The sequence below is a fragment of the Phyllobates terribilis genome, unplaced genomic scaffold, assembly GCF_046119375.1.
Source record: "Phyllobates terribilis strain yellow unplaced genomic scaffold, ASM4611937v1 Scaffold_79__1_contigs__length_6888602, whole genome shotgun sequence".
Taxonomy (NCBI): Eukaryota; Metazoa; Chordata; class Amphibia; order Anura; family Dendrobatidae; genus Phyllobates; species Phyllobates terribilis.
The window spans coordinates 4,108,880-4,133,926 of record NW_027362839.1 but is presented as its reverse complement, the minus strand read 5'-3'; the positions used below and the strand labels follow the sequence as shown (position 1 = coordinate 4,133,926).

At 46.4% G+C, this 25,047-nt stretch overlaps 1 pseudogene; it reads right to left on the bottom strand.

Moving 5' to 3' along the window:
• Positions 1-407: 407 nt before the first annotated feature.
• On the bottom strand, positions 408-23,618 carry LOC141196999 (translation factor GUF1, mitochondrial-like; annotated as a pseudogene).
• Between the last annotated feature and the right edge of the window lie 1,429 nt (positions 23,619-25,047).

Sequence of the window (25,047 nt, the reverse complement as noted above, 5' to 3'; positions counted from 1 at the left end):
TACACACTTTGAACACCAGGTGGTGCAATACTTAACTTCACTTTTTTTTTAGTTTTTTTTTTTAGTTGTGCTTTCAAGTAATGTTTCCGAATAACCAGTCTTGTGTTTGTGCATAAGGAATGACACTTTCTGGCCATTATAGGACTTGTTTTCCTGCATTTTCACCAGTTTTCCCCTCTGCAGGCTTTATTTCTTAATTTTCAACAGATGCTGAGCTGGTGGGAGGAGAATCCTGGCAGCTACAGATGGATTCCTGCTCTTTATTCCTTAGTTAGCACACAGATGACAAAGCAGAAGCATGGAGGACATTATTATTATTTATTTCTAAAGCACCATTAATTCGTGGGTGCTGGACATGTGAACAGGTTTATATACATATAACAAATAGACTGGTACAGAGAAGAGGACCCTGCCCTCAAGGGCTTATAAAATACAGGGTAATGGGGAAGTAGAGAGAAGAACATTATACAGCAGTACGGAGCTGTGTAGCTGTGCATCCAGCTCTTATGTAAGGTAAAGCACTTAAGAGGAAGCTCAGTCCTCATTTTCCTCAGTCTGCGTCTCACTCCTCCTTCCACTCTCCATAGATTATAATGGGCAGCGTCACGACACCACAGTGAGCCTGCTGTCCGTCTTCTCCCAGCAAGTTAGATTTGAGTTTTGGGGTTTTTTTATGACAAGTTCAGGAGGTAAGGGGAGTGGAGAAGTAAGCAGATTTCTCTGATCAGATATATTACAAGGTGTTTTTTTTTGTTTTTTAGTAATCTCCTGTTCTATTGAGTTATGTAAAGCTGGTTGAAAATACAATTTCCTTTTAAATCTTGTAAATTGTAAAGTTTAATGTTTTATGATGAACACAGTGGATGTGATCTCCGTATCAACAAAAGCTTCCAGGCTCTCTGCAAAAACGTGAAGACCTATGGGCTTCTTGGCTCGATACTCCTGGCCTAGCACCACTGAGATTCACAAGGTTTAGGTTGCTAAACGCTGTCAAGATTGAGACCTTGGAACGGATTTGTTTTTTTGCTCTCCTTTCCCGATTATGTACACCCTGCTATGGTGTACGGTTTTATGTACTCTCACTTATTGCTGCTGGAGAAGGTAAACCTCATAAGCCCCTTATTCATCGAAGAGTCCTAGACCCCTAGAGAAAGCCCTAGGAGATTCCCTTATGGGGCATCTGATCTTCTTGTGATAATGTGCCTCAAACTGGACCAAATAGACTGTCAGTCTCTTGGAGTTGAGTAAGAAGAAAATGTAGAACAATCGTACCATCTTTTGACTATATAGATATATCTTGTTTGGGAACAGCAAAGGCCGGGCGGAAGGGGTGAAGGTTTTGCATGGTTTTGTAGGTCTCACCTTGCATATCCTGAAGATAAGGATTTTAAGTTGTCATAAAAATCAACCACAACTTCATTCAAAGGTAACAAATACTTCATCATGATCCGGTGTTCGTCTATGTAAAGAAAGCTCTTCTGCTCTGCTCGCCGGGTCTGCGGAAATAAGCAATTGGCTTTATTGGAACGTAGTTCAGATTGGCATCACAGCTGCCATTCCTCATGGAGCCATGGACCAAGAGATCCGTCTTCTAATGAAACAAAATGAATCCTTGTGAGTCCCATTGACTTACAATTGGTATATCCGGTCTTCGTTATTTCTACATACATTACCACTTCATTAAAAGGGAGTGGAAACCTGATGTAATGGAGGGTGGCAGAAACCAAATTGCCTGCTACGTGTCTCTGCTCCACTTGGCTCCTACATTAGTTTTGCTACATCTACCCCAAAATAGGGTGACATTTCCTATAATCTGCCGTCCTTGTATTATACGGGGTTATCTAGGACTTTGATAGATCAGGGGGCTTCTTACACTCGGTGATCCACTGTTTGCAGCTCACATGGCACCCAAAAGTGAACAGTGTATGGAGTCAGGACACCACATAGTGGCCATTCTCAGGTACTACAGCTCAGCTCCCACTGAAGTAAATAAGAGCAGAGCTGCAGAACCTGATAACAGTCTCTACACAGTGTACAGAGCTCAGGTGTTCCACCTCCGTATACTGTGTACACCGAGCTGCCGGGGGAGCTGCTGCGGACCTCCACCCATCCAAAAGATAAGTCATCAATATCTAAGTCTTGGACAACCTCTTTAACATATGGAGAGTTTAAGATAACATATATAATGTGTTTGCAAAATTAATGTTTATGATATAATTTCCCAATGTCATCACCTCAAATTTTGTGATCCAATGGTCACTGACCTGACACAGCGACATGATCTTTCCAAGATAGTCATCTGGTGAGATAATTGTACCCAAAATCATAGGTTCAAGATATTCCTTTACTACAGATTTGTCAGGAAATTCAGATGGATTTACAATAGTAATCTCCGATTCTCCATATTCCTAAAGAAATATAGTGGAAAATTAGATGGGATCATACAATTGGAGCTGATCTGCAGAACCCGGCAGTGACCAGTGACCAGCGTGCTGGAGTGGTGTGGATCCGCGCCGAACACCATCTGGCCACCGCTGCACACAGCACATTGTTAGTGATGCCAGTTGTTGGGACTTCCACCGATCTGACATTGATGACCAGTGCTGGAATTAGGTCATTAATGTTACAGTAGCAGAAAACCACTTCAACTGCAAATACTGAACAATGTCAACATCTCAAAATCAAAGTCCAATTTTACTGATTTTGTTACCCCCAGAAATAATGAAACACCCTGATAGTTAGTTTTGGGGTATGGCACAACAAATCAGAGTGGCCCACAATACAGCGCAGAGTGGTTACTGTAACGGGTCTGGGAGGTGGAACCTCTGAGCAACTATACAAAGGGGCAGTCCTTGTAAGGAAGCGGGTGGCTCCCAGGGAAGGCGGGCAGGCAGTCACGGCAAGTGACGGGGACAGTCTCTTGACAAGCGGGTGGTCACGGCAAGTGACGGGGACAGTCTCTTGACAGGCGGGTGGTCACGGCAAGTGACGGCTAAACCTCCAGGTAGGCTAGCAGGCAGGTAGCAGGTGGACGCTCCCAGGTAAGCGGGCAGACGGATCCATAGACAGACTGGCAGGGCTGGTAGGCAGACTGTCGGACCGCAGGAATGACAGCAGATAGACACGTATCAGGCAGGTATCAAGCAAGAAACTGGCAGGTAACTGGCAGGTATCTGGTAACGGGACCTGAGGGCTGAAGCAGAGTGATAGGCTATGCAACAACATTGCTCGGGCACCTCCATTTTGGAGGAGGTGCCTTATATATGGAGAGATCCTCCGGCCATTGGCCGGGGACTCCTTAGGACGGCGCGCGCGGCCCCTTTAAGAGAGGGGGAGCGCGCGTGCGTCCTAAGCACAGTGGCCGGGAAGGAGCGCGCGCCGCCAGCAGAGCGGGAGGAAGACGCCGGGCACGGAGCGGAGAGGTGAGGGGAACAGCGTCCCTGCCTAGCAGGAGGCAGGGACACCGACGCTACAGTACCCCCCCCTTTAGGCCCCCCCTTTTTTAGGCCAGACAGAAATTTATCAAGGATGAGAGGGGCATGGATGTTCTCCCGGGGTTCCCACATTCTCTCCTCAGGACCAAACCCCTTCCAATCTACTAAAAAAAAGGTCTTTCATCTTACCCTTTTGGTGGCCAGAATGTGCTCTACCTCAAACTCGTTTTCAGCAGAAACCGGAGCAGGGGGCGTACCTGTAGACTTGGAAAAAGAGTTAAGTACCACGGGTTTGAGGAGAGATACATGGAAGGAGTTAGGGATCCGCAAGTTGGCCGGGAGTTTAAATTTATAGGCCACTGGGTTGATTTGTTTGATAACCTCCAGTGGGCCGATGAACCGAGGCCCTAACTTGTAGGAAGGAACCTTGAGCCGGACATACTTAGACGAGAGCCAGACTTTATCTCCAGGTCGGAATTGTGGAGGATCCAGGCGTTTTTTGTCAGCGTGTTTTTTTCATCCGCTCGGACGACTGAAGGAGTGCGGATCGGGTACTCTCCCAAATGGAGGAAAATTCGCTAACGAGAGATTCCGCAGCCGGATTGTCCACCGAGGTGGAGACGGGAAATGGGATCCGAGGATGCTGACCGAAGACTACAAAAAAACGGGGATTTGGAGGAAGATTCGCCCATGGTAGGAGATCCACCCAGTCTGAATGGTGGGTATTAACGAAGTGCCGGAGGTAACTGGTCAGGATCTGATTGATCCGCTCCACTTGACCATTGGACTGTGGGTGGTAAGCGGAGGAGAAGTCCAGGGTGACGTCTAGCTGCTTACATGTGGCTCTCCAGAAGCGTGAGGTGAACTGAACCCCACGATCCGACACGATGTGGAGGGGCAGGCCATGGAGACGGAAGATGTGGCGGATAAAGTCTTTAGCCAGCTCGGGTGCAGATGGGAGGCCCGGCAGGGGAATGAAGTGAGCCATCTTGGAAAAGCGGTCAGCGACCACCCAAATGACCGTACAACCGGCAGAGACAGAGAGATCTGTTATAAAGTCCATAGCTATATGCTGCCAGGGAGCAGCAGGTACTGGAAGAGGAAGGAGGCAACCGGCTGGCAGGTGTCTCGGAACCTTGTTGCGGGCGCAGGACACACAGGCTGAAACAAAGTCTATTACGTCCTTGTGCAGGGTAGGCCACCAGTAGTGCCGGGTAATAAGCTGGAGGGTCTTTTTCTGACCGGCGTGGCCAGCTAGCTTAGACGAGTGACCCCAGTGTAGGACCTTCTCCCGATCAGGTACAGTTACGAACGTCTTATCGGGAGGGAGACGATTTAGATTCACGGGGGCCACCTGCATTACTCTGGCGGGATCAATGATGTGCTTAGGTTCCTCCTCTAGATCAGACACCAGGAAGGATTCGGACAAGGCGTCAGCTTTGATGTTTTTGTCTGCCGGGCGAAAATGAAGAACGAAATCAAAGCGAGCAAAAAACAAGGACCACCGGGCTTGGCGCGGGTTAAGTCTCTGGGCACTCTGGAGGTAAGCCAAGTTCTTGTGGTCCGTGTAAATTATTACCGGGTGAAGAGCCCCCTCGAGCAGGTAACGCCACTCCTCCGGTGCCAGCTTAATGGCCAATAACTTTCGGTCTCCTATAGAATAGTTGCGCTCAGAAGAGGAGAAGAGTTTGGAGAAGAAGCCGCAAGTTACCATTCTTCCGGAAGGCGACTTTTGGGTAAGTACCGCTCCGGCTCCAGAGGAGGAGGCGTCAACTTCCAGGAAGAATTGTTTGTTGCCGTCCGGACGATGCAGCACCGGGGCGGAAGAGAAAGCCTGTTTTAAGGAAAGAAAGGCATCCTCTGCTTCGGGCGGCCATTCTCGGGGATTAGTACCCTTACGGGTGAGCGCAGAGATTGGGGCAGTCCGGGAAGAGAAGTGCGGTATGAAGAGGCGGTAGTAGTTGGCGTAGTCCAGGAACCGCTGAATAGCCTTCAACCCCTCTGGTCGAGGCCACTTCTGGATGGCAGACAGTTTCTCAGGATCCATTCGTAGGCCGGTCTGAGAGATTATGTAGCCCAAAAACGGAAGCGAGGTCTGCTCAAAGAGGCACTTCTCATATTTAGCGTAGAGGTGGTTCCGCCTGAGCCTGAGCAGGACCTGACGAACATCCCTCCGGTGAGAGAGAAGATCCGGAGAGAAGACCAAGATGTCGTCCAGTTACACCACTACGCAGGAGTAGAGAAGGTCCCGGAAGATGTCATTGACCAACTCTTGAAAGACGGCGGGAGCGTTACAGAGACCGAAGGGCATTACCAGGTATTCATAGTGGACGTCCCGGGTGTTGAATGCCGTCTTCCATTCATCCCCCTGACGGATACGGACCAGGTTATAGGCCCCACGGAGGTCCAGCTTGGTGAAGATCCTAGCCCCCCTCAGACGGTCAAATAATTCCGGAATGAGCGGAAGGGGGTATTTATTCTTCACCGTGATCTGGTTAAGGCCTCTATAGTCTATACAGGGACGGAGTGAGCCGTCCTTCTTTTTAACGAAGAAGAAGCCTGCTCCCACCGGGGAGGTAGATTTCCGGATAAATCCCCGGGCCAGATTCTCCTCAATATATTCAGACATGGACTGGGTCTCAGCAGCGGATAAAGGGTAAATACGGCCACGGGGAGGAGTAGCGCCGGGTATCAGGTCGATTGGGCAGTCGTATGGTCTATGAGGGGGTAAAGTCTCTGCCTCCTTTTTATTAAAGACGTCCGCATAAGACCAATAGGGAACCAGAAGACCAGGTAGATTGGCTGGGGTAGGAGAAGGACGGACAGGATGGACGGGAACTAAACAAGTCTTATGGCAGTCCTGTCCCCAGCGAAGGACTTCTCCGGTCTGCCAATCAAGCACGGGTGCATGTTTCTGAAGCCAAGGTAGGCCTAGCAAGAGGGCGTGAGAGAGTCCAGGCAGAACATGAAAGAAGATGCTCTCAGAGTGCAGCATTCCCACCTGCAGAGTTATGGATTCGGTGATGAGTTGGATGGGACGTGGTAAGAGGCCCCCATCCACGGCAGCGACAGATAAGGGTACAGCCAGAGGTTTGGTGGGAATGCGGTATTTCTCTACCAGGGACTGAGAAATGAGATTTCCGGCAGCTCCAGGGTCAAGTTGGGCTAGTTCAAAATAACGGTTCTCCCCGCAGATGATAGAGACCGACAGCAACAGAGATGGAGAGGGTTTAACTTTTGTCTAGGATGACCTCTCTGAGCGATCCTAGACACAGGCGTTTCCCGACCTCTCCGGGCAGGAACGGATCCGGTGCTCCTTACTGCCACAGTAGAAGCAGCTCCCCTCGGCTCGGCGTAACTCTTGACGGGTTTTGACCATCTTGGTCTGGTCGACCTGCATAGGCTCGGGTGAGTGCGCCTGGGGAGTAGAGGGAGAAGTGACGGGTTTCTGAAAGGTAGGGGCTAGACGTGGAAACCTCCTCTCACGGGTGACCTCTTTGGCGCGTTCCTGGAACCGGATGTCAATCCGGGTGGCAAGAGTTATTAAGTCGTCGAGAGTGGAAGGAATGTCCCGACCGGCGAGTTCATCTTTAATACGGCCGGACAGACCCTCCCAAAAGACAGACACCAGGGCGTCGTTATCCCAGGCCAGCTCCGAAGCAAGGGTACGGAACCGTATGGCATATTGGCCCACGGTGAGATTTCCTTGACGGAGGCATAGCAGAGATGATGCGGATGAGGTCTTCCGTCCTGGTTCGTCGAAGACTTTCCGGAAAGCCGTGAGAAAGGCTGGCAGGTTGGACACCAGGGGGTCTCCTCTCTCCCATAGAGGATTTAGCCAAGCCAGTGCCTCCCCCGTGAGATGGGACATGATGAAGGCTACTTTGGCTCGATCGGTGGAAAACTGGTGTGCCAACAGTTCGAAGTGTAGAGTGCACTGGTTAATGAAGCCCCGGGCCTGGCAGGGATCTCCGCCAAAATGAGGAGGGGCGGCGAGGCGGGGACCGGGAAGAGATGCCATAGTGTTGATGGGCAGCGGCGGTGCCGGGGAAGTAAGTGTGCGAGTGGAGGCAGCTCCCGATGAGGTAGTCAATGTGTCCAGGCGGGAGTTAACACTTCGCAGGTGACTCAGGATGGACTCCTGTTGGGACCTCTGACGGGAAAGTTCATGACATAGGTCCGAGAGCGAGGGAGCTTGGGTGCCACCGGGTTCCATGGCCCGAGCAAACTGTAACGGGTCTGGGAGGCGGGACCTCTGAGCAACTATACAAAGGGGCAGTCCTTGTAAGGAAGCGGGTGGCTCCCAGGGAAGGCGGGCAGGCAGTCACAGCAAGTGACGGGGACAGTCTCTGGGTAAGAGGGCAGGAGGTCACGGCAAGTGACGGGGACAGTCTCTTGACAAGCGGGTGGTCACGGCAAGTGACGGGGACAGTCTCTTGACAGGCGGGTGGTCACGGCAAGTGACGGCAAATGACGGGGACAGTCTCTTGACAGGCGGGTGGTCACAGCAAGTGACGGCTAAGCCTCCAGGTAGGCTAGCAGGCAAGTAGCAGGTGGACGCTCCCAGGTGAGCGGGCAAGAGTCTCTGGACAGGCAGGTGATCACAGCAAGTGACGGCTGAGCCTCCAGGTAGGCTAATAGGCAGGTAACAGGTGGATGCTCCCAGGTAAGCGGGCAGACGGATCCATAGACAGACTGGCAGGGCTGGTAGGCGGACTGTCGGACCGCAGGAATGACAGCAGATAGACAAGTATCAGGCAGGTATCAAGCAGGAAACTGGCAGGTATCTGGTAACGGGACCTGAGGGCTGAAGCAGAGTGATAGGCTATGCAACAACATTGCTCGGGCACCTCCATTTTGGAGGAGGTGTCTTATATATGGAGAGATCCTCCGGCCATTGGCCGGGGTCTCCTTAGGACGGCGCGCGCGGCCCCTTTAAGAGAGGGGGAGCGCGCGCGCGACCTAAGCACAGTGGCCGGGAAGGAGCGCGCGCCGCCAGCAGAGCGGGAGGAAGACGCCAGGCACGGAGCGGAGAGGTGAGGGGAACAGCGTCCCTGCCTAGCAGGAGGCAGGGACGCCGACGCTACAGTTACGTATAAGGCATTACTGCATCATGGAAGCCATAGACAGAAAGTACCTTAATCAGCTTTGGAGAGGACAGCACAGCTTTGTATGGGACTGTAGAGGATGTCATTATGACAGATGCATTGTATTCCTGCTCCAGTCTCTGGTTAAACACCTCCATGTGTAAAAGCCCCAGGAAGCCCAACCTGTGCAGGACATGAACATTAGTTATAATTTATATAGAGAGGCAAATATACCGAAAGTGTTAATAAAATGGGAAACTACTTAGTGCTCGATAGGTATCCACCACTCTAATAGAAATTGGTCTGAAAAATACCAGTAATGCGGTGTCCTTCATAATAGAGAAACACCACGCTATTTGCACTGCCTACTATACACAAGGCAGGTCGTAGACTGAACTACAAACCAGTTCAAGACCAGATCATTTCTGATCATCACCAGGCATATTTTTTTTTTCCGTACATGGGATTTTAAGATCTCTAAAAATGTCTCTGGTTCAGTCATCCAAATAATGTTTGCCTCCATTTTGTCATTACTGAATTCCCCTGTAACTGGGGCTTATATGCCAGGCCCAGTTACAGGGAAATTCAGTAATAACAAAACATGACAAAATTCAACTTCCTGCAAACTGCTGAGTCAATCTGGGGCTAACCTAGCAACGCATGCTGCCAGCAACCGGTACTCACATGATCACCGCCATTGCTTCCTAAACTATACGCACAGCACTCGTTTAGGAAACAATCAGGAAGGCAGAGGTGGTAATAAACCATTTCTGACTTCTCTATGGGAAGTCCAGCAGGCTCACGTGTACATGTACATGTGTATTGATGAGGATATGAGGATTCAGATCTACACAATACTGTATCGGTGACAATCCTGGCTATGGAAATGCAGGATAATATGTCACAAACATATCTGGATAAGCTGGAGGTTTGGGCCGAGAAGGGACAAATGTGATTTAACAATGAAAAATACATTTTCACTAGTCAGACTCCATATGGAGCATGGTGCACAGATTTGGCCACCAGTGGGCAAGAAAGACAAAGCCGAGGTCTAGCAAGTTCAAGGTGGGAGATTAAAGTAAAGATGGAATAGGTGGACTGCAATACAAGGAAAGAGTAGTAAAAATTAATTATTTAAAATTATTAGTTATTATTATTAAATTATTAGTTAAAAAGAAATGCTAAGGAGTGACATACTGTAATATATTCAGTACCGTATCTATAACAAAAGGGCCAAGACCAGGATTTTTTACTGTAAGAGCGTGAGACTGTGCAACTCTGCTGAATTCACTAGGGGACTAGATACCATTCGTGAGTGTAATATACAAGTGGTTAACACATTACCAAGATGAATTGTTGACCCAGTGGTTTGTTCTGCCAAAAATTGGACTTTACCTTGTAATGTGTTTTTGCTTTCCTCCTGATCATTGTTACAAAAGAATTTTCTGAGCTGAAGACGTTTTTTTTCAGCCTTACACACTAAATCAATAATTAAACTTGCACAAATGACCCCTTTTCAGAAATTAAAGTTATTGAAATGTCTATCTAATGCTCAATTAATCGGTCCGTAGGTGATAACTGTGCCCTTATGATCACTGTAGGACACATTAATGCCCGCACGGTATATTTTCATCATAAGTATAGGAAATGACTGAAATAAAATATATAGTGATATAAAATAATTCAGATAATGGCAGTAGAAGACGCACCTCCAGCCAGCACCCAGAGCTGCACTGCTGTCCCGACTAACAGACACTTGAATCGTTCAAGGTCAGCTTTTCCAGCGCACTCTTCATATTGCTGTATTCGGATTGGTCAACTGGAAACATTCCTGGAACAGAAAGTTAAAAGAAACCATTAGGGTATGTTCACACAATATTCTGAAGTGGATTCTGCTCCAAAAACCACATTTAGGGTATGTTCACACTGAGTTTTTTGACCGCTTCAGAAAACGAAGGGGCCGATTCATCCAGCAGTTTACGTCCGTTTTCTAGTGTAAAATTGCTTAAAATTTTGTGGGTTTTTTCGCCCGTCTGGGAACACTTTGCCAAGTTTTTGAACGGTGGTCAGAACTCAACTGGGAGTGGGTATGGCCACTCAATAAATGCACATAAAAAAATCCACATTAAAATACTGTGTGTGAACTTACCCCAAGGGTGTGCGCACATGGCATCTTTTTCAAGTGGATTCCTTCCAGGCTGCTTTTTCAGCCTGGAATCTGCCAGATAAAGTGCCCCATAATATGAACATAATGCACAGCAATGTCAAAGCAACACTGCTGTGCACATCTTCTGTCTTATGTCTTTTAACCACTTTAGGATTCGGAAACTGAAGTGGTTAAAATAAGGAACAGGTTCATTCTTTGAGTGTCTTCCGCTAGGAAGCCGCCTGCTCTCTATAGTTACCAGTGTAAAGTGAAAGCCGCTGCAAAGCCGCCGGAGAAGACACCTCAGGAAAACGACCGTTGCGGTCTTCCTCAAGCGGCTTTGTCTGGGAAATCTCAGTGGCGGTACCGAAATCTAAGAGACGCCGTGTGCACATATCTTAAAATGGTTTTCCAAAAACTCAGGAAGCAGCAGGGAATGTGTTCAATTCAAAATCCCTATTCTCACCTCTTTGTTCCCCCCATGGCTCCATCACTATTGTCCGGTAGTCCGCACTGGTCTCCGCTTACTTCCTGCAGGCTTTCCGTACATCATTCATGTGACTAAGGTACTGACTAGTGTTGAGCGAGTATGTTCTGTCCGAGTATGCTCGGGCCGAGCTCCGAGTATTTACAGCTGCTCGGTGATATGGTTGAAACAGTTTTATTACATGTGAGGAATGTGCAAGAAATAGACATTCTTCTCATGTAATAAAACCGTCAAACAGTTGCAAATCATGCACACGGGAGCGATTCAACCTTATCACCGAGCAGCTGGAAATACTCGGAGCTCGGCCGAGCATACTCGGACAGAACATACTCACTCAACACTAGTACTGACCTCAGCAGTGAAGCCGACATCTCCAGCACATGACCTTTAAGGCACCTGATTATCTTAGAGAGTAACCCTCTTTTAATTGTTATTTCATAAATCAAGAGTACACATGAAATTAAACAACTTTGTAATATATCTTATGAAAGACATTTTCTTCATTCTCTGCCAAAATTTATCATTCACTATGAAATTCTGAGGTAAAATCTCCTATCTCAGTAATGGGAAAGTCTGTCTTCACTGAATACAAATTTTTACCTCAGAATTGAGACTTGATGATGACTGATCAATTTTAGTAAATAAAGAAGCAAATTTCTTTGATAAGATATATTCCAAAGTTTCCTATATTGATTTATGAAATAAAAATTAAAATGACGGATACACTTTAAGGCTATGTGCACACGATGCGTATTTCATGCGTATTTTGTGCGGAAAATTCCGCAGCGTAAACGCATGAATTACGCATGTTAGCCTTCTGCCATGGTCCCCTATGGCATTCCGCAATTGTAATGCCCACGCTGCGGAATTTTCCGCAGCGTTTTGTTGTGCGGAAAATTCCACAGCATGTCAATTCTTTGTGCGTTTACGCATGCGGAATTGCCATCTACAATGCAGTAGAAAACGCAAGGCAATTCCGCATGTGCAAAACGCGCGAATTACGCGCGAAAAACGCATGACAAATTCCGCATGCGTTTTCCAGGAAAAAGGACATGCGGAAATGAAGCGGAAATTTCCGCTTCAAATACGCATCGTGTGCACTTAGCCTAAGTGTCCACATGAATGATATACTGGATTTGGTCACTGCCAAAAGTGAGCAGGGACCGTGAGAGCCGCGATTCTGAAAGGGCAGAGTTTGAGAAGGTCTTTTCTTTTATTTTTTTATTCCACATGTAATCATTCCTAGATTCCCATCTCTCTGCTATATATTTTTTACAAATCGCAGAAAACCCATTTGATGTTAATTGTTTGGGCTTTTCTCATGCGCCGAGCATCACTCATGAGGAAAACAAGCTTCAAAGAACAAATGAGAGGAGACAGTCCATGCATTATGTATCACGGTGGCGTGTCATTACCAACCCCCTTGCTGCAGCGCTCCCTAAATTCCCCACAATGTAGAAAAAGCTTGTCCACACGTCACGGCTCTGAGCTGACTAGTCCTGGAGGATCGTGAGGTTCCTTCCTTACATCTCTCCTCAATTATCTCGGCTTCGGTAAAATAGGCCGAGTCTAATGGGACGAAAAATGCGGCTGCAGAATAAAGGTTCTCTGGCATTTATCTACTCTGTGATCACCGCTCCTAATCCAATCATGGAGGCGTTCCTGGCTGTTACAAGGAATTAGTAGGATTACTAAAGTGTGACAGGCGAGGGTACAGCGCCTGTGCCGATCATGGATTCTCAATAGAGGTGGCTGGGAATGGTCGCTCTCCACTGAAATGATCGGGAGGTGCACATACTTCCCACAAGAAAGCACTTGAATTGTCAAGGTCAATCTATTCTATAGCTGTAACTTTAGCCTTAAAGGAATTGATACAGTGGGTTACATCTGGTGCCTGGGGGGCAGTGTTTGGTATACTCTGTGTCCCTCTGAAGAAGCTAAAAAAGTGAAACGCGTGTTTAGGAGAGTGGCAGGTACATAATGGGTAAGGATCTCCTCAATACTGGTACTCAGGCGCAAAATACGTAGAATTTACACTACACTAGGGATGAGCGAACCCCGTGGATGTTCGGTTTCGACCAAACTTTAGTCCAAAGTTCGGTTCGGGTACCAGAACTTGAACCCAAACCCCATAGAAGTCAATGGTGACACAAACTTTGATGCTGTAAAATGGTCGTAGTAAGGGCTAGGAGGTCTCTTACTCTTAAAACGGACTTGTCAGTGTTCGGAGTTCAGCATTGGACACTAGGTGTCCGGTATGAACCCCAAACTTTACAGTTCGGGTTCGCTGATCTCTACACAACACTCGTTATACTGTTGTACTAATACATTACACGTCTAGTCCCTGTGATTGACTATATATTCATTGTTGAGGACGCTCTTGCAGATGTGTCTAATCTCTGATGTCACGCCATCTGGAGGCTGAATCTTGAACTAAGTGCTCTTGTAATACAAGTTTTAATATTACGCTAATAAAATATATACTGTATACTGTACAATAGCTTTCTGACCCCGTTACACAGTTTTTGAGCACTTGAGCTGAAGTTGTTAAAGCTCAATTGGTGTTTTGCATAGTCTGAGGGGGCTATAGGTGTAATTCTGCCGAGATTTTGACTTCGATGCGTGTTGCAGTTACATTGGCATAATACTCTGTTCCATGTACAATATTATGTAGAACAGAGTTTTGATTCTAAATGGACTGTAGATAAAACAGTATGTCCTGGAACAGTACCAATACACATGCTCTGTAACTTGCCATCCACTCTTTTAGAGTGGACGATTCCTCTTTATCAGCATTCTGTCAGCACTATAGGTCCTGGGACATCCCTTCTCTCATTACTCAGCACGTATTGCTTCCGACATTGCTTAATGAGATGCCTACAATTAACTGAAAGGCTGCATCTCTGTTAAGCCTGCATATACAGTTTGACAGGCAGGAGCAAAGAGACAAAGGCCAAGCCCCACTTCCGGTAATCCATATAGGGGGGTTTCTGCTGCTAGAGACAAATTACACTTAGACAGAAGGGAGACCCTACCGGCCGACACTTTTAGGTTATCTAACCCCTGAAAAGTAACTCCAACTTAATTAAACTTTATAAAGGGATTTTGCACATTATCTATCGAATGGGATCAAGTACAGCGACCATTTAATTTGTATTAAGGTTCAACTCACCTGCAAACACCATGGGTTTCGCAGGCTTAAAGCCGGGCAGAGCCACTGGCTGCTTCAGTAAATGCAGAGTGTCTCCTATTTGTGCTTCCTGTGCGTCCTTCATCCCAGCGATTAGATAACCTACTTGCCCAGCATATCTAGGAAACAATGAGAGTAATATATATTCACAATTAGTGCAGATTCATCAAATTCTACATTGAATATCAGGTACAAATCAGCTATAAAAGAAGGTAGCAACGGCTCTGAGACCCAACACTGCATGAGTTCACTACAGCTATATACAGCTGGCACTAGAGGGCGCTCACTGGAGACAGACTTCTACTGCTGCGGTTGGGTACAATACTAGCTGCACATAATCACACGTCAACAGCTCCCCCTGGTGGTGGCTGCATGCAGCAAAAATAGTATTTCATCTAGTTACATTCATTTAAGTTAGAAATGCTGTGACATTAGTCAGCACTGAATTTTGGATGTAAAACTATTTTGGATCTATCAACATATATGTTATAACTTCCCAGAGCCTAAATACCACATCAGAGAGCTCTGCTAATCGCACTGTAACCAGCTGAGAACCATCATGCGGCCATAACAGATTTGTATTGAATGGCAATAAAAACACAAAATTGTGTTTTAATTTGCAGAACTTTCCATAACACAATATTGACATTTTATTTGCTTTAATAACAGATTCCCCTTTCAGCTCTGCACTCTCCTGGGCATCAAACATCCATGTATATTCATAGAAAGCAGCACCGACAGGAGCATCACTACTGGACGCAGGATTAGAGCACCATCTAGTGGCACTATAAGAATATTCCTAGTGTGCTAAAATGTCGCTCTATTATATCCTGCACAGGGTCGTACACAATTTTAAATGCTTTGGATATCGGAAAAAATTACTTTAAAAAAATGATGGAAAAACCCTTTTAAAAAGACACAGAGAGCAATAAGGAAAAAGCACAAACAAAAGAAGTGGTGCTGAGATGGGCCGGCTGCAGTTTATGCAGATCCTTGGGTGACAAAGTGCATGTGGGATAATCTTCACTTTTACAATTTGTTTTTTATCCTTGCCTTCTAAAAGCTATAAAACTTTTTTTCCCAGTAGATTCGTTGTATCTGGGCTTTTTTTCCAGTAGATTCGTTGTATCTGGGCTTTTTTTCCAGTAGATTCGTTGTATCTGGGCTTTTTTTCCAGTAGATTCGTTGTATCTGGGCTTTTTTTTCCAGTAGATTCGTTGTATCTGGGCTTTTTTCCCAGTAGATTCGTTGTATCTGGGCTTTTTTCCCAGTAGATTCGTTGTATCTGGGCTTTTTTCCCAGTAGATTCGTTGTATCTGGGCTTTTTTTCCAGTAGATTCGTTGTATCTGGGCTTTTTTTCCAGTAGATTCGTTGTATCTGGGCTTTTTTTCCAGTAGATTCGTTGTATCTGGGCTTTTTTCCAGTAGATTCGTTGTATCTGGGCTTTTTTTCCAGTAGATTCGTTGTATCTGGGCTTTTTTTTCCAGTAGATTCGTTGTATCTGGGCTTTTTTCCCAGTAGATTCGTTGTATCTGGGCTTTTTTTTCAGTAGATTCGTTGTATCTGGGCTTTTTTCCCAGTAGATTCGTTGTATCTGGGCTTTTTTCCCAGTAGATTCGTTGTATCTGGGCTTTTTTCCCAGTAGATTCGTTGTATCTGGGCTTTTTTCCCAGTAGATTCGTTGTATCTGGGCTTTTTTTTCAGTAGATTCGTTGTATCTGGGCTTTTTTCCCAGTAGATTCGTTGTATCTGGGCTTTTTTTCCAGTAGATTCGTTGTATCTGGGCTTTTTTCCCAGTAGATTCGTTGTATCTGGGCTTTTTTTTCCAGTAGATTCGTTGTATCTGGGCTTTTTTCCAGTAGATTCGTTGTATCTGGGCTTTTTTTACAGTAGATTCGTTGTATCTGGGCTTTTTTTTACAGTAGATTCGTTGTATCTGGGCTTTTTTTCCAGTAGATTCGTTGTATCTGGGCTTTTTTTCCAGTAGATTCGTTGTATCTGGGCTTTTTTTCCCGTAGATTCGTTGTATCTGGGCTTTTTTTGCAGTTAGAGCTGTAGTTTTTATAAATGTTTTCTGATCTCTTTTTATTACTTTTCTTGGTGAGGCAAAGTGAACAAAATAAACTCCAGAGATTCTGCAGCTTCATCTTTTTTTTTCTTTTTCATTCCATCATCCACTCGATAGGATTTCTAGAAGATATTTTTTTTAGTTTTAACACGAACAGATGTGGTGAAGCCAAAAATGATGTAACGGGAGAATTTAACTTTGCAGGCTCAGGTCACCGAAAACATCCAATCGCTTTACCGCTACAGTGTAGAGTAAAATGACCAATCTGATATTAATCCCAGTTATGGGACGGGCTTCATAGTTGTACAATCATGGAAGACATGGAGGCCTTCAGTAGGATCCTTGGCTGTCAAGACAATGCCATTGCCACATAACACTCATATGATTGATGACATGACATGGCTTTATAACTGATGGGGAGCCGTACCCCTTCAAGCCCCACTGATTCTCAGAAAGAGGGGGATGCAGTCTTTGCCTGCACAGCGGCACTCTAAGGCTATGTGCCCACGATGCAGAAATGCTCCGGTTTTTTCCTGAATGTTTCTGTATCTCCCTGGCATGTGGATTTTACATGCGTTTTTTTCAGCCAGGGACAAGCGTTTGTCACGCGTTTTGCACATGTGATTTCGCATGCGGGTTGTCAAGCGCTTTCCAGGCGATTTTAGCATCACATGGAAAAGTGCTTGACAACTTGATCACACTATATAAATCCATGCAACCGGCAATTAGCAGGATCCCCCAACAATTTCTTAAGCAATGAGAAAATGCAGTCCCTAATGATGTCCTCTGACAATAAGCGGATCACGGACAGCAGATGCATTGGGTTCTGCATTTCTTGGAGAATGGGATGGGGCAGCTTCTGTCTTCTCAGTGATACAATCAGGAAGGAGATGCAGCGTGAGACAATCCCTGTCTACATCTTTGATCTGATCATCAATACAGAGGGCTGATTGGTGAAGACAGAGGGAAAGGCTAATAAAATTATTAAAAAAAAACTTAGTTTTTCGGCTGGCACTTCCTCTGGGGTCAGTATGCCAACCTCATTGACTTCATAGCACTTGCCAGAGTGGGCAGACATGATTTATTGTCTTTACACACGTCACCTCCACACAGGGCGATGCTGCTACGACGCCTCTGTAGTGATCAAACGTTGAGTCAAACAGCAGGGCTTTAAGAGGGCTGCCCTTTTCAATCTTGGGACTAAAACACAAAAATAAGACATCCTGTTAAGGGGGATAAAGGTAAGTAAACCGCGTTCAGTCCAGAGTGATGAATTCCAAAAGACAAAGTTTATTCCGCCATCACATAACGTTTCGACCTGTTATAGGTCTTTATCAAGTATATACAAAGACATACAGGGATACTGATCCCCTTTAAGGAAAATCAGTGGCCAGAACCCTTTAAATTCCCCTTAAATGGTCCAAAACTGAAACAGTGGGAACAATATAATCCACTTAGGGTTCAGCAAACTTACAGTCAAGGGTTTGATAAAATTATCTACACCCTTGTGTCTCCAGAAAGCATAGCGTACGTTCACGTGCTGAAAATGCCGACCAGTGCTGGAGTGAGCAGAGGTCCGCAGCTTGTGACACTCCTGCTGTAGTGAAACTACAGGTCCCAGCAGACTGACGGTCTCTCATCAAGTTATGCTGGGAGCCGCAGTTTCACAAATAGTGCTAGAGGATCCATGTCAGAAATATGAGGCTGCCACTAGGGTTTCTCCCACAAATATGTAATCGGACGTGGAGCAGATCTGCACGTGGATGAGCCATATTCTCTATCTGTGAACATACTACTCCTTCACTCAGATTCTAAGTGGTTCTGCAGCGCATCTGTGCAGAGCAAGCTGTCAATCAAAATCCGGGCCGGGTTTACAGCCGTCGCCCCTGATATAGCGAGCGGTGCTGTGATCCAAGACTGTAGCCGCTCCGTGCACAACGATGAGTGAAGGCCGGCGGCTGCAGGGAGGAAAGAAGTTAATTTTCTCCCGGTACCTACACTATCCATAAGGCGGCCGGGCAGCATTGTAACAATATTTATCTGCAGATTAACCCTATACCTGCAGGTACATAGCATTTTCCAAGGTGACAGGTTCCCTTTAATAAAGAGAAGATGGATAGAGCCGCATTAGTCCGTACTCACGGTGGAAGCCTCCTGACAACTTCTTGAAGAACACTTTCCACGTTTGTTCCAAGCTTCCCCGACATCTAATAGAAATAAACAGAGAAATGAATTTCTTAATACAGTTTAGAACTCGGCTACAACGAATCAGAAGAAATGAAACCTGTTTGAAGCTGACAAGCAATCAAGCCCCTCCGTAAGCAACACAGAACATGGCTACTTATGTCATCTGCAGGTGATTAAAGGAACCTGTCATGCTGAAATGGTATAAGATCTGTAGGGGGTGTTGTAGAGCAGAGAAGTTGATCAGACTGATAGACATATCTGTGGGAAGAGAGTCAGCAAAACTGGCATTTTATGCAGTGAAAAGTCCTGCCGTATGTACACTAGTCCAGTGGGCGGTCCTACTAAGTGATTGACAGTTCCCTGTATGACCATGCAGGCAAAGATAGCTGTCAATCACTAGTAGGACCGCCCACTGGACTCATCTGTACAAACAGCAGGATTCCACTGAATAAATTGATACAGGAAAAACATCTATCTTTGTACCGTATTAGCCAGTAGATAGAAGAGTATTTAGATTTGAGAGTCCTCAGTGGTTGATACCATCTTTTCCGTTAGCCATTAAAAGGTAACAAATTGCAAGCTTTCCAGACTACTCAGGTCTCAGGTCTGCCTGATGAAGAAGCCGGAGTAGTCTGGAAAGCTTGCAATTTGTTACCATCTTTTCAGTTAGCCATTAAAGGTATCAACCACTGAGGACTCTCAAATCTAATGAATAAATTACAATTTATACTGAATCTTCTCCCACAAACCTATATATCGTTCTGCTCAGTTTCTCATGGATAAAACCTGTACATCTGAATGGGGCTTTAATGTTGTTATTACAATCATGTAACCGCAGATCACAAAATCTTTCATATGATAATTTTTTTAACACCTAAAACCCCAATGGATATTTATGTTTACTAAAGGATTCCTTTCCCATTCTTTTGACAGCTCTTCTTTAGGTATGGACACAGACCGGCATCCGGCATAAAGACTGTAATGCACACGCCCGGGCTGAGCGGCGTGTGCGTGTGATTCCACTGGACCGTGCCGGAGAGTGAATGCCTGGAGGGGCGTAACTAGGTATTCACCCGATCCGACCAGGGTCGCACGACGGCATACGACGCCAGTGCACCAAGGAGGAACCGAGCAGAGGGACCAGGTGCTACTCCAGGACAGACCCCGGACACGGCTGTTGACCCACACAGGGGAATACAGGAACAGACTGGTTAGGCTGGCACACAGACTGGTGGGAATAGGCAGGCACGACTGGTATGCAGGCGGGTATGCAGGCAGGGGGGTACAGGCAAGCACGGCTAGAGTGCAGACAGGAAGGCACTAGCAGGTAGGAACACAGGCGGGATAGGACCCAGTACACACTGGGACTCTGGAACAGAACCACAGATGTGGCGGACAAACACAGCAGAGTGAGGCCGCCCAGAGAGGTGAGCGAGAGCAGGGCAGGATGAGACCGCCCGGAGCGGTGAGCAAGAGCAGGGCAGGACGAGACCGCCCGGAGCGGTGAGCAAGAGCAGGGCAGGACGAGACCGCCCGGAGCGGTGAGCAAGAGCAGGGCAGGACGAGACCGCCTGGAGCGGTGAGCAAGAGCAGGGCAGGACGAGACCGCCTGGAGCGGTGAGCAAGAGCAGGGCAGGACGAGACCGCCTGGAGCGGTGAGCAAGAGCAGAGCAGGACAAGACCGCCTGGAGCGGTGAGCAAGAGCAGAGCAGGACGAGACCGCCGGGAGCGGTGAGCAAGAGCAGAGCAGGACGAGACTGCCGGGAGCGGTGAGCAAGGGCAGAGTAGGACGAGACCGCCGGGAGCGGTGAGCAAGGGCAGAGCAGGGCGAGACCGCCTGCAGCGGTGAGCAAGAGCAGAGCAGGACGAGACCGCCTGCAGCGGTGAGCAAGAGCAGAGCAGGACGAGACCGCCTGCAGCGGTGAGCAAGAGCAGAGCAGGACGAGACCGCCTGCAGCGGTGAGCAAAGGGTCAGAGCTGAGCGAGACTGCCGGAGCAGTGAGCAAGGAGTCAGAGCAGGACGAGGCCGCCTGGAGCAGTGAGCAAGAGTAGAGCAAGACTGCCGGAGCAGTGAGCAAAAGGATAAGAGCGGAGCGAGAATGCCGGAGCAGTGAGCAAAAGGGTCAGAGCGGAGCAAGGCTGCCGGAGCAGTGAGCAAAAGGGTCAGAGCGGAGCAAGGCTGCCGGAGCAGTGAGCAAAAGGGTCAGAGCGGAGCAAGGCTGCCAGAGCAGTGAGCAAAAAGGGTCAGAGCGGAGCAAGGCTGCCGGAGCAGTGAGCAAGGAGTCAGAGCAGGACGGACAGGGCTCTGTTCACACGGAACAGACAGGAAGGGAAAGGCAGAGCCAGATACCCACAGGGTACTTGCAGTGAAGTAGCGAGTGGACCACAAACTCACAAACGGGAGTACAGAGACAACAAGCAGGAGTTAGGTACGAGTTCAGACTCTGCAGACAAAGGAAAGGAACGGACATAGAGAAAAAACAGGTAAAAGATAGGAGAGAGTACAGGCTGGAACTGAGTGTACGGAGGAGACCGACACTGCAGCGGGATACAGGAGCGGGTCTGGGAATACGGCCCCCAGAGAGGCAGGACGAACAGGCAAGGAGCGTGTTCAGACAGGACAGACAAGATACAGGAGCGGGTCTAGGTAATCGCCCCCTAGAACGCGGGAGGAACAGGCTAGGAGCGTGTTCAGACAGGACAGACAAGATACAGGAGAGGGTCTAGGTAATCTGCCCCTAGAAGGCGGGAGGAACAGGCTAGGAGCGTGTTCAGACAGGCCTGGAAATACAGCCTCCAGGATAGGCAGACAAGAGAACACAGAACGGGACCTGGCACCTTCAGAGTGAAAGCACACACTGAATGAAACACAATGCTCAGGCAGGGATTGATTGGGGCAGCTGGGTTAAATACCAGGTGACAGACAGCAATAGGCTGAGGACGCACAAGGGGTGTGACCCACAGCAGGTACAAAAAGTAGGAAGTGATCGGGCGCCGCCCTTAAGCAGCAGAAACAGACACAAACAGACATCATGGAGGGAAGCCAGAGAGACATTCTGGACTGGAGATCAAGTGCGCGCTCTTGCACAGTGGGAGATGGACCACTATGCAAGGACGCCGCCAGGTATGTTACAAAGACATCTGGAGACTTTTACTTTTTCTGTGATATTGGATAATCTTGTTCATTTCTAACGCTTTAAATCTTTCAAATTCTTTCTGAAAAATGTATCATAAAGGGACTTTCTCAGGTCAGTTTTGCTTGTGGTTGTGTTACCATTATTTGTGACAAATGTATCAAAGTGTTGCACGATGTTTGATAAATGTTTATGTAGCACTTCCATCTATCTTTATTTATTTTACTCACTTATATAGCGCCATTAATTTCACAGCACTTTGCAGACATTATCATCACTGCCCCCATCGGGGCTCACAATCTACATTCCCTATCAGTATGTCTTTGGAGTGTGGGAGAAAACTGGAGGACCCGGAGGAAACCCATGCAAACACAGGGAGAACATACAAACGTCTTGCAGATGTCGTCCTTGGTGGGATTTGAACCCAGGATCCCAGTGCTGCAAAACAACAATGCTAACCACTGAGCCACCCGTGTATCTTTATCCACTTTTAACGTCACCTGTCGTTCTTAGACCTGTGTGGCTTACCAAGCCCAATTTCTAAAAGTTGCAAGAGTGCTGTAAAATAGGAAGCTGCACATTTTTACGCAAAAATTATGCGTCACAAAAGTTGTTTTTTTTTTTTTTTTAACACAAAAATTGATGTAAATTCCTCGCTACATTGCCCCTTTTCCAGCCACATTTTGTAGAAAAAAATAAAAAGACAAGGTACAGACAGCGGAGTTAAATTTGCCTACAGGAATGATTTTGATCTGGAGCGCATCGTACCCGGATGCAGTCACTAGCGGGAACGTCAAACATCTTCTCAATTTGTTTCTCCACCCTTTCCGGATCTGCATTCTTCAAGTCTATCTAAAAGCAAAAGTATAAATACTAATTATTTATCAAAGCTGGACAACATCTAGAAACCATATAATAAAACTGGCTTAAAATATAGTGCTGAACAGGAGTTTAGGGAGAGATGTACAACTGGCACTGGCCTATAAAAGGGATTGTGTAATCGCACAAAACTAGCAAAAATGTAAAGCGCCTGGAAAACAAGGAACGTGCAATTTACCTCTTAGTAAAATCCTATGCTTTCTCAAGAACAGAGGAATTTTAGTTTCATATTTTTTTTAATCAAATCATTTTTATTGAAAAACTCCAACTACAAATATTCCATCTTTCAAATAACATACATGACATAGTAATTCCATAGTAAAAATATGAACAAAGTATCTGAACTTCAGTTCCCATAACCCACCCTAAACCCAAATCCCAACACTCCAGAGAGAACCATTTTCAGAGCAGTTCTAGAATAACGGACTATAGCATTCGTAGAAGGGGAAGAAGATAAAAAAGTGACTAACAAAGGGGTAGCAGCGTTTTAATGTTATCATTTACTGCTTGATGCCTGAGCCGGGGAGTGCACGCTTGAAAACTGTTGCAGGCTGCTGTAATCACAGGACACAAGCAAACAGCATGGCATTTCCTATCAGCAGGGAGGAAGTAAAGGGCGACAGTAATGAAAGTCTCCTCCTACTCCGCTCCATATTGAAATGAATAGTGTGCATCCTACAAATGAGATGCATACAGCAAACAATTGATTTTCCATACATAGGTTTTGAGTTGACCACTGGATATACACATGTGTATCACTAATTACCAGAACTGGAAATCGAAAAAAAAAGACAAGCAAGTTTGGGGTGAATCCTGCCTTCATTACTGCACAGCCGCTCAGAGGGATCGGTACTAGGAACAGCAGGAGTGCCGGCGATGTTCACAGATTTACCTGCTGCGGGACTGAAGGAGTCTGATCACGCTCGGCTCGAAGCTTTTTACCTGGTTTACGATAGGAATAATTGAACGCTGTGCTTCAAAGGCCAGGAAGAAGTTTGCCACCATCTATTAGAAAATAGACAAACTTAGGATAGAAGCAATATGAACATATACCCTGCTATAAGTAAGTAAAAAGCAATAGGAAATATATATAATATAGGGTACTTAGTAAACATGTTGTTTGATTAAAAAAAAAAAAATGCCATCCCACCAGCACCAAGGTGTACCCAGTCAGTTATGTGAAGTATATAATAAAATACACTTTAGTACAATATTAGTATCTTGTCCCTTTAAATCTGCAGCTACTTCTGTCACCATGGTAACTGCATTCATATTCAGCCAATAGGATTGCTCGGTTTGAATTTGAAGAGAAAAAAAAAGTTCTATATGGTCAGTTTGTTCCATCTCATCTGAGTGTGAAGACAGACACCTGCGATCAGCGAGATTATAGGTATAAGACGTGATATAATATAACGGACGGAGCCACATCCCATCACACGCACTCAGCGACCACAACTGACAGGAATCAGCACATTTATCAGACAATAAGTTATTATTCCCCAACACATGATAAGTGACAACTTCTAGATCTGCTGGGAACCCAACTAATCCCTGCTAGTACCTCTCCGGACCACCGCTCCATTCATTCTCTATGCAGGAGAAAGCTGAGTACAGCGCCCCCCATAGAGAATGAACGGACCGGCGGCTGAACATTTGCACTTCGCTCACTTCTATCTATAAGTGCTGTTCTGTTGATTGGGTCATAGCGGCCAAACCCACCGATCTAAGAGTCATCACCTATCCAGAGATCAGTGAGAACTTCTTCCAACTAGACATCCCCTTTAATGGAAGAGATCACATATCTAACAGCCAATCCTATTCATTCCCAATCTTCCCTGTGCCCAGTAATGCCCCTGGGTATATCGCCACTATGAGCCAATCACCAAACCCTCCGCTGACTGTTCCCCATGTTTTATAGATTTTGGATACGTTTCTACAAGAGAAGATCTCAGCGGCCACCATGGGGATGGGTTACTCTGCCAGCGATGGAGCAGGTAGTATCCACCAGCCTGTGATATCTCACCTTCCTCCATATTCTGCTGTTACATGCGTTTCTTCAGCTTTACCCCTTCCCAACAGAACCAATTGATGTTTTTTTTCTGTTTTTTCCTTCGCTTTTTCCAAGGGCTATAACTTTTTCATGTCTGTCCACATAGTGTGAGGTCTTGTTATTTTGCAGGACGAGCGGTACTTATAAATCCCACCATTCATTTACCACATAGTACTAGAAAACGGGAAAAAAAGTCCAAGTGCAGTAAAAGTGCGAGGAAAAAAAAGCCTGACACTGTTTATCTGGGAAGGGTTTTAACGGCGTACATAGTGTGGTGAAAATGACCTGGTAATAGGATCCTACTCCTCAGTGTGATTACAGCAAGACCAAACTTCTCCAAGAGTTTTGGCAAAAGAAAAAAACTTTTTTTTATGGTGTCACCAT